The sequence below is a fragment of the Triticum dicoccoides genome, chromosome 1B (genome assembly GCF_002162155.2).
Source record: "Triticum dicoccoides isolate Atlit2015 ecotype Zavitan chromosome 1B, WEW_v2.0, whole genome shotgun sequence".
Classification (NCBI taxonomy): Eukaryota; Viridiplantae; Streptophyta; class Magnoliopsida; order Poales; family Poaceae; genus Triticum; species Triticum dicoccoides.
In genome coordinates this window covers 199485164-199501299 of record NC_041381.1, presented here as the reverse complement: position 1 = coordinate 199501299, position 16136 = coordinate 199485164, and positions in this window count along the sequence as shown.

Below are 16136 nucleotides of genomic sequence, written 5' to 3'. Positions count from 1 at the left end.
TTCTCTTTGGTTCAAATACGACCTATGTTTGAACAGGAAGCCCCCAAGTGACCATAAGAATTGTTTAACAACGCTGATTCGAATACGATCCACGTCAATTCCCAAAGGGGTTGAGCTATGATTCAGATACGATCAAGAAGCCCCCAAGTAGGTTCAGCAGTTTGCTAATCAAAAGGGTATCGACAGCTATGTTCTCTTTGCTTCGAATACGACCTATGTTTGAACCAGAAGCCCCCAAATGACCGTATAAATTTTGGCATTGCGCCGATCAAGAGGGTACTGATGGCTATGCCCGATGAGCAGGAAGCCCCCAAGTGACCATAATAAGATAAGCCGTAAAGCAGGATACCCATGTTTTGAACCGGAATTTCTTAAACCGGATACTGAGATCCTCAAAGCTTTGTAAAGGACAAATTTACCTTGATCCGGATGTTGAACCGGTTTTGAGAGCTTCAAAGCTTTGCGGGAGAGAGATGTCTCTTGAACCGGATGTTAACCGGGATTTTCATCAGTATGGTAGTGTCCTCCGGAACCGGGTTATCATCCCCTCCCATGACCCGGAGTTCCCGAGTCATGTCACTGTAGCCCTCGAGTTTTAAGACTACTCGAGGAGTTGGCTTGAGACTCTCCATATTTGACCGTGATATAAACCGGTATGAGTCATTCAACATCTCAGTGACATAACTTGTCCTGCACTGGAGAACTTGCAAGCCAGAGTAATTGCTATTTTAAAGAAAGCAATATATAATATAAAATATACTGGATGGATTTCACCTGATGTGTTGAGCCAGAATTAATCCATCGCAGAGTTGATGATTACTGCGGTAAAGTTGAAATCAATGACGGGTGAGTCGGCCACGGGAGCGGACAGATGAGTTGGCCGCGGTGTTGTAAGCCGGTGCGAACAAGCAAATTGTCCTCCTTGTTGTAAACCGGCGTGGTCATAAAAGACGGCCAGTGCATTGTAAACCGGCGCGGTCGCGAGAGACGGCCACGGCGTTGTAAGCCGGCGCGATCGAGAGAGACGGCCGTGGCGTTGTAAGCCGATGCAGGAGTCCGTTGAGTAACAACGACCACCTACGCCAAAAGATGTTGGCGTGTCTCCACCTCCACGGTATAATATCAATTTTTATCATAAATAATTTGCCCTGCATAAACAATATTGCAGACCAAGGCAAAGATAAACTTGTTCTTTGACAAAAACAACATGTGATAGTAAAAACAAACTTGGATGGATATCATCTGATGCGTCAGGCCAGTAGCTATCCACCACGGAGTTGATGATCACCGCGGTAAAGCTGAAATTAATCATGGGTGAACCGGCCGTGGCGTCGTAAGCCGGTGCGATCGGGCGAGTCAATCGCAGGAGCAGTAAGCCACTCGGATGCCGAGTCGGCCACGGGGGTGGACGGGTAAGTCGCCCGTCACATTGTAAGCCGGCACAGACGTGTGAATCGGCTGGCGTGTTGATGTAGATCAGACCGCAGGGGCAGCGGCTTGCACCCACCAGTTGAACAGTAAGCGGTCGCCGATGCCGTTGCATGATTATGCTACCGCACACTCCATGAATATGGCATTACACCATCTTTATGATGAATCATTGTCTCTACGTACAGAAAATACGTAGAGTAGAGTAGTTCTTGAAAGAATTTAATAGGTACCAAAAAATAGACTAGATTAATATCACCTGATGATCTGGATGGTAGATGACCTGTGTGCCATCGTTCATCAGATGTCTATTGGATAGATGATCCATATGCAGAGTTATTTGGAATGGCAACCTGTGGTAGCACTCTTCACGTGAGATGCCTTGAAAAATCAATGGTTGTCGGCGGCCGTGCCGCTAGTGGATGTCCCATGCGTGGCTGTTATTCTGTCTCTCTCTTTTCTTCTTTCTTTTCAGCACAGGCGAGGCCGCGGCTGTGAAGATGGACCGATCAGGCAGCGGAGGCCGGCGGCTTGGTGCGAGGCCTCGGCCGTGGCCACAATAGATGAGACCGTGTCTGCGTTCGCTTCCCGGGTCATAGCTGTCTGTGTTTACTCAGTCCGTGTCTTCCTCCAAGCAGTGTTCTTTCTTTTTCTTTTTTTCTATGAAAAGGTCGCTGACCGTATCGCTCTCCTCTTTGATTTGTATGTAAACACGGTAGTTTCCTTAGGTAGATGTAGCGATTTGGAGAAAAACCAATATGAACTTGTGACTCCTCTCCGCCTCCAGTAGTAGTCAGGTGTGCACTGCTGCAATTTTTCTTCTCGGGAGTAGCAAAGACCATGGACGTAGGAATTGCAACTTGCAGTGAACAGATCAGTCGGGGCATTTTTCTGGCAGCGAGCTAGCCGGGCGATTCACGGACGGGCTGACTCGTGGAAACAGGCGGGTCAACAAAGTGAGAAGATGTCGTGGCCGGCTCGGAGCGGGGAATCCAGGAGAAAAAAATCTTCTCTTCCTTCAACCACTAATAGTTTAGCAAATCCCTAGATGATGGTATTGGTTTTATCCCGTGAAGAAGCAACTCCCAAAATTAATTAGATCTCGAACGATGAGCTGCAACTAATGCATACTAATTCGCCATGGCACTTTGATCCGTGCAGCTGGATGATATTGAAACCAGAACGGATTTGTCCAGAGACTATCTGGATTTAGACGATATACCTTTTTCCATTAAAAAATTCGGCGACTTGACAGCTTCTTGGATCGCCGTCAGCCTCGGCGGATCGTAGGACAGGCCGCTTCTTTCTCATCTGACCGATCGAACTTTGGCTGATTCTGAATTTGGACGGATCGTATGAACGGCACATGCACACATAAGCTTAACCCTGATTTCCTTTGACTTGTCCGCTGTACCCAGGGTTTTCATGGCGGGTTATCCAGTGTGATTGTTCCGTGCCGGCTCTTCTTCCATCTGACTAGCACGAACTTCTCGATCCCTGGGAGAGATCCCTTCAAGAACTCAACACCATCGCGCGCGAGCGCCACGGTGGGCGCCAACTGTCGTGGAATTAACACGTCAGATGTCCTTAGTGTCAGGACTTAGTCGCGAGGCCAACGCATCTATGTGGTAGCTTGAGAGGGGTTGATCGGGACGAGAGACGCAACACGCAAGACAAGGATTTAGATAGCTTCGGGCCCCGGGAAACATCATCCGGTAACAACCCTACATGCTATTTGTGGCTAGGTCTCATTATGCTCATGAGAAGAGTCGCCGTAAGCCGGCTCCCCCTTTGTGTCTAGCCCTAGATATTGTTTCTTGTTTCTTGTCCCCCTTTGGGGAGCCCTGCCCCTCCTTATATAAGTTAGAGGGGTGGGTTACATGTGGAGTCCTAGTAGGACTAGCCTATCTTGTACTACAAGCCGGATTCAAGTCCGGGTCTTGATTCCTTGTAAAGGAGATACTCCTTACGCCTTTCCTCTTAAGTCGGCCTATCATAACGTAAGCTGGCCTTCTGGGCCTTGAGCCTCCTGGGCCCCCGGGTCTTGTCGCTCTGATCCGCTTGCCAAGTCACACATAAGTTGCCAGGATCGGGCGGGTCACTTAGTGTGTCGTCCAGTCAGGGCGGGTCATTAGTGAGTCGCCAAGCCCGGCCGGGTTATACTTCCGGCCGGGTTACACCGCGGGGTATATCCCCGACACGCAGGGTCCACACGCTTAAAGTTACGATGACAGTTTTATTATGAGTTTATAAGTTTTGATGTACCGAAGGTTGTTCGGAGTCCCGGATGTGATCACGGACATGACGAGGAGTCTTGAAATGGTCGAGACATAAAGATTGATATATTGGACGACTATATTCAGACACCGGAAGTGTTCCGGATGATTTCGGAGAAAACCGGAGTGCTGGAGGGGCTACCGGAACCCCCAGGGAAGTATTGGGCCTTAGTAGGGCCCGAGGGAAGAGAGAGGGCAGCAGCCCAGGAGGTGGCGCGCCCCCTCCCATGAGGAGTCCGAATTGGACTAGGGGAGGGGGGCGCGGCCCCTCTTTCCCTCTCCCTCTCCCTCTCTTTCCTTCCCCCTTCCTTCTTCCTAGTTGGACTAGGAAAGGGGAGTCTTAGTCCCACTAGGAGGAGGACTCCCCCTCCTTCGCGCGCCCCTAGGGCCGGCCGGCCTCCCCCCTTGCTCCTTTATATACGGGGGCAGGGGGACACCTCTAGAGACACAAGTTGATCTTCGTGATCGTTCCTTAGCCGTGTGCGGTGCCCCCCTCCACCATATTCCACCTCGGTCATATTGTTGCGGTGCTTAGGCGAAGCCCTACGTTGGTAGAACATCATCATCATCACCACGCCGTCATGCTGACGGAACTCATCACCGACACCCTGCTGGATCGGAGTCCGGGGATCGTCATCGAGCTGAACGTGTGCTGAACTCGGAGGTGCCGTACGTTCGGTGCTTGGATCGGTCGGATCGTGAAGACGTACGACTACATCAACCGCGTTGTCATAACGCTTCCACTTTCAGTCTACGAGGGTACGTGGACACACTCTCCCCTCTCGTTGCTATGCATCACCATGATCTTGCATGTGCATAGGATTTTTTTTTGGAAATTACTACATTCCCCAACAAGGTGATCACAAGATGATCAGAGGCCATGCAATCAACTTGCTGCATATATTTGACGTGCCTCAGAAATTCAAAGTCATGAGCCTGATTGTGGAAACAATCAAAAGGACTGTTGCTGATCAGAAGAGGAGTTGTGGGTATGCCCCACAGATTCAGGAGCTTATAAACTCCAAGATGGGCACATGCACATATCTTTTGGACAAGGAGCACCTACCCATCTAGCCTGATTTTGAGGACAACACCATTGTGATGGATGAAAATGAACCTTCATCTGTGCAAGCACAAGAGAAGAAAGAGAAGGCAAGGGCTGAGAAGGCTGCAAACATGCCAACTGCTGAAGAGGCATCTCAGATTTCCTGAAGAGCAAGCAAGATCAGCTTGGCTACTTGATTGCCTCCACCTTGAGGATTGAGAAGGGCTTGGTCACCCTGACTCAAAACCAGGAGAGCTTGGAGAGAATCATAGAGCAGAAGTTTTATGCTCTTGATGTCAAAGTCACTGAGATCCAAACTGCAATTGAGTAACTTCAGGAGGATGTGGAGGAGAAGAAGGGCAAGTCAACTACTGATGCTTTTGCTAGAGTGCCCATAGGACAGAGATCTGCTGCAGTGCATGTTCCAGACAGCAGAGCTACATCATCTGCACTAGCTATAGCTTCAGTGCCTCCAGCTCCAGCACCCACTCCACCAGCTCCATCTACATCAACAGAAGTCTTCGTCCAAGGAGCCATCTCTACACCATCACATGAAGACCAAGCCTGAGTGTCGTTTAGCACTATGCATTTTTTATGAACTTTTTAGTAACTTGTTGCCAAAGGGGGAGAAAAATGTATAGATCATAGGCTTCGAGAGAGAGTGTTGCTTTTGTTCTCTCTTGTCTTTTTGGTGGTTGAACTTCGTTATGTGTTTGCTTGTTTGCTTGATACTTTATGCCTTTTATGAGATTCTTGGATGATCATGTGTTTGATCATATGCTACGCTACATTAATGCTTGTTGGATGATATTATCTCTTATATCCTCATATGATCATTCACTTTGCTTGGTGATGAGTGCATGTATTTAATTATTATCATTTTGAGCGCTCCACCAAGATGTATGTGACATGGAAGAGTGACTCATGATCCTAACTCATTGTGCATTTATAGTCCAAAGCAAAATTTAAATAATGCACAAATTTAGGGGGAGCTCTTGCTTTTCACATACTTCTCAAAGCGACAATGTTTTTCAATCTTATTATCATTTGTCGAAGCTTTGATCTATATGTTGTCATCAATTACCAAAAAGGGGAGATTGAAAGTGCAACTATCCCTGGGTGGTTTTGGTAATTCCTAACAACATATATCTCATTGAGCTAATGCTACTTCAAGATAAATATTTCAGGAAAGCTCAATGATTGGCATGGCATGGATGAGAAAAGTGGATCCCTCAAAATGCTAAGGACAAAAGGATTGGCTCAAGCTCAAAGCACAAGACTCTACATTTTCTATTTTAGTGATCCAAGATCACATTGAGTCTGTAGGAAAAGCCAATACTATCATGAGGGATGAGGTGTTGCTTAATGGCTTGCTTGCTCAAAATGCTTAGTGATATGCTCCAAAGCCCTCAACTACTTCCTCATATCCACATATGACCTAAACCAAAAGTCAAACTCAGCCCCACCGATTCTTCCTATCCGGCGCCACCGAGTTCAGATGTCATAGCCACTGCCACAAACCCTAGGAAAATCGGTCTCACCGATAGGGATCTCGGTCTCACCGAGATGGGATTGTAATCTCTCTATTTCCCTTCGTAACGTTTCGGTCCAACCGAGATGAGCGATCGGTCCCACCGAGATTGCAATGCAAACTCTCTGTTTCCCTTTTGTAACGTTTCGGTCCAACCGAGATGAGCGAATCGGTCCCACCGAGTTTGCCTGACCAACTCTCTGGTTAGCTTATTACCAAAATCGGTCCCACCAAGTTTGTGTAATCGGTCTCACTGAGATTACGTTATGCCCTAACCCTAACCATATCGGTCCTACCGAGTTGCATGTCGGTCCCACCGAAAATCCTAACAGTCACATTATTTGCTAAATCGGTCCGACCGAGTTTCATGATTCGGTCCCACCGAGATTGGTAAGCTATGTGTAACGGTTAGATTTTGTGTGGAGGCTATATATACCCCCTCCACCCACTCTTCATTCGTGGAGAGAGCCATCAGAACATGCCTACACTTCCAACATACATTTTCTGAGAGAGAACCACCTACACTTGTGTTGAGGTCAAGATATTCCATTCCTACCATATGAATCTTGATCTCTAGCCTTCCCCAAGTTGCTTTCCACTCAAATCTTCTTTCCACCAAATCCAAATCCTGTGAGAGAGAGTTGAGTGTTGGGGAGACTATCATTTGAAGCACAAGAGCAAGGAGTTCATCATCAACACATCATTTGTCACTTCTTGGAGAGTGGTGTCTCCTAGATTGGCTAGGTGTTACTTGGGAGCCTCCGACAAGATTGTGGAGTTGAACCAAGGAGTTTGTAAGGGCAAGGAGATCGCCTACTTCGTGAAGATCTACCCTAGTGAGGCAAGTCCTTCGTGGGCTACGGCCATGGTGGGATAGACAAGGTTGCTTCTTCGTGGACCCTTTGTGGGTGGAGCCCTCCGTGGACTCGCGTAGCCGTTACCCTTCGTGGGTTGAAGTCTCCATCAACGTGGATGTATGATAGCACCACCTATCGGAACCACGACAAAAACATCCGTGTCTCCTATTATGTTTGCACTCTCCAAACCCTTCCCTTTACATTCTTGCAAGTTGCATGCTTTACTTTCCGCTGCTCATATACTCTTTGCATGCTTGCTTGAATTGTGTTAAGATTGCTTGAATTGTGCTAAGTTGCTAAAATCTGCCAAGAACTATAAATTGGGAAAGGCTAGATTTTTATTTGGTCAAGTAGTCTAATCACCCTCCCTCTATACATACTTTCGATCCTACACTTGGTGACTGAGAACATAGGTTGTTGAGTTTCAAGAGAGTTCATTGTTTGAACCTTAACATGTGAACTGGTTGCTACTATAAAATGAGAAGTTTTATAAGAAAGAATTGCTGTTATGATGCTAGGAAAAGTGATTGAAATTATCATTGATCAAACTAATGCACTTTGCTAGCATTCAAACTTCATAAATCATTTCTTTTATCATTTACCTACTCACCTTGGGGATGCTGATACGTCTCCAACGTATCTATAATTTATGAAGTATTCATGCTATTACTTATCGTTCTTGGGTGTTTTAAAATCATTTTATAGCAACTTTATATCATTTTTTTGGGACTAACCTATTGACCATGTGCCCAGTGCTAGTTGATGTTTTTGCTTGTTTTTACATCACAGGAAATCAATATCAAACAGCGTCCAAACGCAACGAAACTTTACGGAGATTTTTTCTAGACCAGAAGGAACCCAATGGGCCTGAGCTGCACCTGGGGGGTGCCCCGAGGGGGGCACAACCCACCAGGGTGCGTCAGGGCCTCCTAGCGCACCCAGGTGGGTTGTGCCCACCTTGGTGGCCTCCCGCACCCCCTCTTTGCACTATAAATTCCCAAATATTCTGAAACTCTTTGGGGTATCCCGAGACAAGAAGTTTCACCGCCGCAAGGCTCTGTAGCCACCGAGATCCAATCTAGACCCCGTTCCGGCACCCTGCAGGAGGGGGGAATCATCTCCGGTGGCCATCTTCATCATCCCGGCGGCCACCACGATGAGGAGGGGGTAGTCCACCCTCGGGGCTGAGGGTTTGTACCAGTAGCTATGTGTTTGATCTCTCTCTCTCTCTCTCGTGATCTATATCATGGGCTTTGTTAATATAGTCGGATCATATGATGTTTCTCCCCTCTATACTCTTGTTATGATGAATCGAATCTTTACCCTTCAAAGTTTTGTCTTGTCGGATTGAATATTCAGAGGTGAGAACACATGATATATGTCTTGCAATATGAATACTTAAGGTGACAATGAGGTATCCTATTGATTCACTTGATATGTGTTATTGCATTCTACTCGCGCATTCCGCGGTGATATTGGGGTAATCTATGCATAGGGGTTGATGCATGTTTTTCTCCGATGGAAACTTTGGGGTCTCTTTATAGTTATTTGTGTGGATTGACTATTATGAATATGAATATGCTTTGGTGTTATTATAGTACGAACTCTAGGATAGATCGAACGGAAAAAATAGCTTTGTGTTATTTTAGTACGAACTCTTGAATAGATCAAACGAAAAGAATAGCTTTGAGGTAGTTTCGTGCCCTACAAACAATTCCTATCTTTTGTTTTCCGCTAATAGGAACTCATGAGTGATTCTTTACTGCACTTTGAGGGATAATCATATGATCCAACTATGTTAGCATTGTTGAGGGGTTGCACTAGCGAAAGGACCCTAGGCCTTGTTTTTAAGCATTGCAATACCGTTTTTGTGCCCGTTTACTATTTGTTACCACTACAAAAAAAATACACTTCCATGATGATACGTGTTTGTCACAGTAGGTCGCGTTTTTTGTCATGCATGTACATCCATGACGATTTTATGACAGAATCAAGATAATCATACCTGTGCTATCGTAGAAGTGTTCCATGACATTACCAAAATTATCATCACGGAAGTGTCCACTTCCATGACGATAAATCACGCGTCATAGAAGTGCTTTCGTCAAGGGTGACCGACATGTGGCATCCACCGTAACGGAATACCGTTAAGCTATCGGGTCGGGTTTTGGATCCGATAACCCGTTAACAGCCCCGACCAATGGGGATTTCCCACGTGTAAAATCATCATTGGCTGGAGGAAACATGTGTCGGCTCATTGTTGGGACAGATGTCATCCACTCATTGGACAAAAGGCGCCTATGATACGTCGACACGTGGCATGGCCCAACAGAGGCCCATTCCTGTGAAAAGGCCGACCCGTTTGACTTGGTCAAAAGGTGGCGGGCCGGCCCATGGAAAGCGTGTTAATGGCCTATTTGCATATAGCCCATTTACAACCCGCTAACCCAAGGCCCGTTACGCCCTATCCGAATTAGGCCAAGTAGCGTCATGTGGGCCATCCAATATGATTCCAGCCCGTTTTCACTTCTGGCCCATGTATGGCCCATGACGTCTTTCGGCCCATATGAGGCCCTTCGTAACTCTTGGCCCATTAACGATCCGTCGTGAAACTGGCCCGTAATGAACAGTGTATCACTTTACACCCATTAACGCCTCGTGCTGAAACTGGTCTGTAATGAACAGTGTATCACTTTATACCCATTAACAGCCTGTTATTCCGTTGGGCCGTTTCCATCCCATGTTATCTTTCAGCCTTCTTAGAGCCCATTTATTCTTGGGCTCATTTCCAGCATTCGTTAACTTATGGCATGTTACTGTCATTTTCTGCTTGTTGGCCAAATTCAGCCCGTGGTTACAGTCGGCCCGTTTGTGGTCCGTTAATACGTTGGGCCGTTTTCATAGTGTCATCAAATACGGCCTATTAACGATGGCCCATTATGGTCGGCCCATGAACGGACAATTCCAACTCTAGCCCGTTTACGACCATAATGTGGTCTGTTTGGCCCATGTTTGGCCAATCGATCATACGACCCGTATAAGGCCCATTGATGATACGACTCGTAGAAGGCCCATTGTTTCTACGGCCCGTAGAAGGCCCATTGTTTCTACGGCCCGTAGAAGACCCACTATTTCTACGGCCTGTAGGAGGCCCGGTGTCACTACAGTAAATATTAGCCCATGGTTATTGTGGCCTAGTTTTAAAAAATAGGTTATTGCAGCCACTCACAAACCGTGGAAAAAGAACTGCAATGACTACAAGCAAACAAATAAACAAGACAACAAGGAAATAAATAAGCAAGCAACTAACGCTAGGCTATCACGGCTATTACACATATTACATCCACTGGGCATCAAAATTTGCCACCAGTGCAAATATAGGGAACAAAGGAGCATACCATACACTGGTTGTCAAAGTTGGCGACCAGCGCAAATAAACGCCACGGCAAAACAAATCCAGAACTGAAACCACTTCAGAAGATCTCAAGAAACAATATCCTGGGTACCCATAATGCTGGCAAGATGCTTAGCAAGCTTATTAACTTTCTATTTTTTGGTGCTTAAATCCTCCAGCGCTTGTTGTTGCACCAGGAAATATGCATCTGAATTCTGCAGGGACTTCCTCAGTCCCTCAGCTTCCTGTCGTAGCACATCTGATCGATGTCTTTCAACTTGAAGTTGAGACTCAAGAAGACGAACTGATTCAGGCAGCGAGTTCGAAGAGATTGTGCCAGCAGTAGTGGCCAGTAACTCGAACACTACATCAAGACAGGACTTTTGGGTTCTCTCACTGTCGTCAAGATAGTTTTTATCAGCTTTCTTGGAGACCAACAGGGATGTCTCACTATCTTGAACCTTATCTGCATTACTTCCTTTACCATTGCATAACGGGGTACTCTTCTCTAATATTTTATCCGCGTTCTAAAAGAGAAACAAACAAACAGATCACAGGTTTACAATGTAGTATATGAAACTCATTTTGGTAAACCAGTTCAGTAGTAAGGTGGACAGGATAACAACATGAAACAAACATATATCTATGTAGTATGGTTACTGTATGGTCTATATCATTCTAGTTTATGTTGCCAAATCAAGATAGAGATAGTTCAAATCATATCTATTTAAGACAAAGCAGCATAGTCAGAATATAAGTGCGGGAAACTACACAACAATAACAACACTTGTAATGTGCATGGCATGAGAACATAACTGTTTATTCAATTGAAACTGAAATCAACGTAGAGAAAGTTACAACAACAAACAGATTAAAGAAACAGGTTTAAAACATTAAAGAAACTATGTTGTATATGAAACTCATTTTGGTATGTGAGTTTAGTAGTAAAGTGGACAGGATAACAGCATGAAATAAACATATATCTATGTACCATGGTCACTTTATGGTCTATATCATTCTAGTTTTTGTTGCCAAATCAAGATAGAGACACAGTTCAAATAATATTTCTTCAAGACAAAGCAGAATAGGCAGAATATAAGTGTGGGAAACTATAGAGCAATAACAACACTTTTAATGTGCATGACATGAGAACATAACTGTTTATTCAATTGAAACTGAAATCAACATAAAGCAGGTTACAATAGCAAACCCATTAAAGAAACAAGTTTGAAACATACCTGTTGCACCATTGGAGTTTCAATTCCATCCTTCAAATTTGAAAATAGTTGGTATGAGTAAATACAGTAATGCAAGAGCAAAGGAGTATGAACCATAGCTACAGAACCTAACCCGAGAACAAATCTTCTGCTCGTTTAAGCGTTGAGTTGGGATTCAGAGTGGTGGTCCTCATGCTTTGGGCACTACAGTTCCCTTACTAACAGCTCGTGTTTGGGTGCTCTGTGGTGGAGACGGTGCTACGTCAACTGGAACTGGGTTACTATCTGTCGGCGTTGGGGTTAGAAGGGGTGTAGCTGATTCTCTGTCCAACTGGGTAGGGGTACAATCTGCGAGAGTCTGGGTTATGTGTGGTGGATCTGGTCCTTGGACAAGTACAACTGTGGTTTTATCTGCATCAACTGGTAGCACTATCTTTTCTGAAGACCGTGTTGTTACTCCCTTAGATACTGCCATCACCCTCTCCAATTCAAATGGATGGTAAACAAGAAAAGTAATTGAAAGTATAGACATTGTATGATAGACAGGTGCAATGGATAGTGGGAAATAAAAGAGGGCATGAAACAATTCATATTTATGTTGTGTAACCAAACAGGATAGAATGACACAATTTCACATATATGATGGCTAACTAACCAGGATAGCATGACACAATTTCACATTATGATGGCTAACTAAAAAAGATGGGAAGACATAGTTCAAAATATGATGACTATGTAAACAAGATAACATGATATAACTATATAATGTGTTTATTAAATAGGTTGGCATGCCATAATTCACATACATTCACGGATAAATGCCATAATTCAAAATATGATGACTGTAAACACTAAACAGGATGAGATGATATAACTATATGATGTCTTTATTAAATGGGTTGCCATGCCATAATTCATATAGATGATGTGTATGTACTATGTAAACATGATGGCATGATATAATTCAAATATATGATTTATATAGTAAGCAAGTAAGCAGATGGCAATCCATATATGATGTAAAAACTAAGCAATGCAAGACAACATGCATGACATGGGTAATATAACCATGCCAAGTTTGAGCATAGACCTCAGGGGGGAAATAGGGCTGGTCATCAGTCTCTGAATCCTCCTCTGAGGAGCTCTCTGTAACCAGCAAGATGTCTGCTTAGCAGGTAGCATTGTCTGCTCTGAATACCTTGTTTTCACTCCAGATACTTCCATCACCTCTTCAAATGGCTGATGCATAGGAAGAGTAGTTGAATATACAAACATTGTCGACAAATGGAACACGTAATACAAAAAAATGATGGCATGATATAATTCACATACATGATGATTGGCTAAACAGCATGGCATTGCATAATTCACATATATAATGCCTTTGCAACAAGATAGCATTGTATAATTCACATATATAATGTCTTGAAACAAGATGGCAATGCATAATTCACATATATGGTAATTAGACACTGAACAGGTGACATTCACACAAAGCATGTCTAAACTAATCAAATGACATACCAATGCGAGACACCATACGCATGATATGAGCAACATAACCCTGCCAAGTTAGAGCATACACCTCGGGGGGGGGGGGATAGGACTCGTCATCTATCTCTGAATCCTCCTCTGAGGAGCTATCCGTAACCAGCGAGATATGCACTTCGTCAGATAGCATAGTCTGCTCTGAAGACCTTGTTTTCACTCCAGAATTTTCCATCACCGTGTCAAATGGCTGATGCACACGAAGAGCAGTTGAACGTACTAACATTGTTGACAAATGTAATATGTAACGAAAAAAAGGATGGCATGATATAATTTACATATAAGATGACTAGCTAAGCAGGATGGCATTGCAAAATTCACATATATGATGCTTGGCTAAACAAGATGGCGTTGCATAATTCGCATAAATGATGAATAAACTAAACAGATGGCATTCACACAAAGGATGTCTAAACTAAGCGGATGACATATTTGATGTATAAAGTAAGCAATGCAAGGCACCATATGCATGATATAACCAACATCAGCATGCCAAGTTAGAGCGAAGACCTCAGGGGGTAAATAAGAGTTGTCCTCTCCTTCTGAATCCCCCTCAGAACAGATATCTTCCTCTCGATTACAATCCGAAATGTGTGGAGGGGGGGCTGCCTTTGCGCCTATCGTGGAGCGAGGTCTGCATGAAATTTTATTGCCACGCAAGGCTCGTCTCTTTTGCTCTACATGTTCAGTTCCATTGTTTACAATAACTGTCATGCATAGGAATAAAACATAGTGAGATTATGTAAGGAGTGCATGCACAAATCCAGAGTGATGGTAGCAACCTATGGATAGACCCAAAACCAATAATAGCAGGCACATAATGGCTTCAGTTAAAAAATACAGATAATGGCTTATTTATTGTTTGTTTCCCACCCAACATGAAACTCATAGTAGACACCGGAGATTAACCAGATAGTAGACATATTCTATTGATTGACACCCCGATATGTACCCCACAACCATTTAAAAACTCAAGTTTGACCATTAGTTTGGAGCTGACTCAGAGTCTAATCGGTGAACAGGACGATAAAGTAGCATGTAATATTAAGTGATGCATAACCTAAGCAGACACGAAAGAGTGCGACCTCTCTTGCGGACCCGTGTAGTCCTCAAGGTCATCTGCTCGGTTGATGATGGTAATGCAGTTTTCATGGCTGCCGGTGGCGGGGAAGAAGATCTGAGGCAGCGAAAGACAGTTTGGAGGCCGGATCCCTGCTGTGCTGGACCCTTCTGTCGTTGGAGCAGCTGAGCTGGGGTGGACGACGATGCAGCAGGAGCGGGACAAACCACGCAAGGTTTTCTTTGACAACTATCTGTAAGAGAAGTAATTCTGTAAGGGCTCGTTTGAATTGGAGGATTCCAACAATGCAGGGATAGGAAATAGACAGGAATAGGATAGGAATGCACATGCAAAACAGAGAATTTAAAAACATAGGATTTCTGCCAATCTGGGTGTTTGATTCACAACAATTGGAAGATCACGGGATGCAAAGAAGCATGGTGAGATTAAGTCAAACCACAAGAAAATGTACGGTTATAATGCTATTATGCTACTATCTCTTAGTCTTGTGCTTCATGAATATGAATTTGAAAAGAAGGACAAGTGAAAAATTAAAATTCCTACATTTTTTCTTTCAAGGAGACACTAAAGGAACAAATCCTACAATTTTCCTTTGCTCCATTCCTTTGAACGAAATTCATGAATAGTAGTACCATAGGAAACTTCCCAATTCCTATGTTTTTCATTTACTTTTCCTTTCAAGCACTGGCGATTCTAGTAGGCAGGCATGAGCAAGGAAAAGCCTACACTAAAGAAGTGTTTTGTGCTACTTCTATTACTTTGGACCGAGGCCACTGCCCTACTAGCTCAACTCCCAGGGCCATCGACAAATGCACAGCTCAAATGTGCAGAGATAAATAATGATGGCGTTCAAGAGAGTCCATCACGGAAAGCTAAGTTGCCTGGTACCTCACTGCTTGTCATATAGTAGGATAAAATAATCGTATTTCCCGTTACTACGTGTGCTCAGTGGACAATATATATAACATGTAGAGTAAAAAAGAGATGCAACAAGTGTACAACCTCTTTGGTGAAGCCATGTCGATCTCAGCGTGATTGGGTTGGCCGGTGAGGATGCTCCGGCTGACTTGGCTGTCGGAGGAGGGGAAGAAGATCTTACGCGTCCGGAGATGGAGCCCGAGGTACTGCTCCGCTGTGATGGAGGGTTTCGTCGTTGGAGCAGCTCCGGTGAGTTGTACGACACCGAGGCTGAAGCAGGACAAGAGAGACAACGTTAACCTGAGTGGAATTCTAATAGTATCTCCAATACATGACATAAAATACATAACCACAAAGTGCTAGATGTAAAATACATCAGCCGCTCATCTCTGAACTTAGCTATTCAAAACTGAATTTAACTGTCGAAACTGAAGTTAACTGTCAAAACTGAACTTAACTGTCGAAACTGAATTTTGCTGTCGAAACTGAACGCACTAGCAAGGTGAGCCTACATGTCGGCTGACTGATTTTTTCATCTCTGGTCAGTCGATTTTGTAGCCGTTGGATACGAAATCAAGGGCCTGCAGTTCATCTTCAACCTCCACCCCCCTGAGCCGCCAGCCACCACCGGCCAAACAGCAGCCCCCCGCCGCCCTCGGCCGGCGGTGCGCCGCCCTGCCCGCCCCGAAAACACTCCCCACCGCCGGTCCGTCGCCGCCCCAGCCATCCCTCTAGGCCCCCCTGTGCCGAGATTTTTCTCCAGCGATCCCCACGCCACCGCCCCGCCACCGCCGGCGACCACCGCCCCCACCCTGAACCCTAAGATAGATAGTGGGGTACC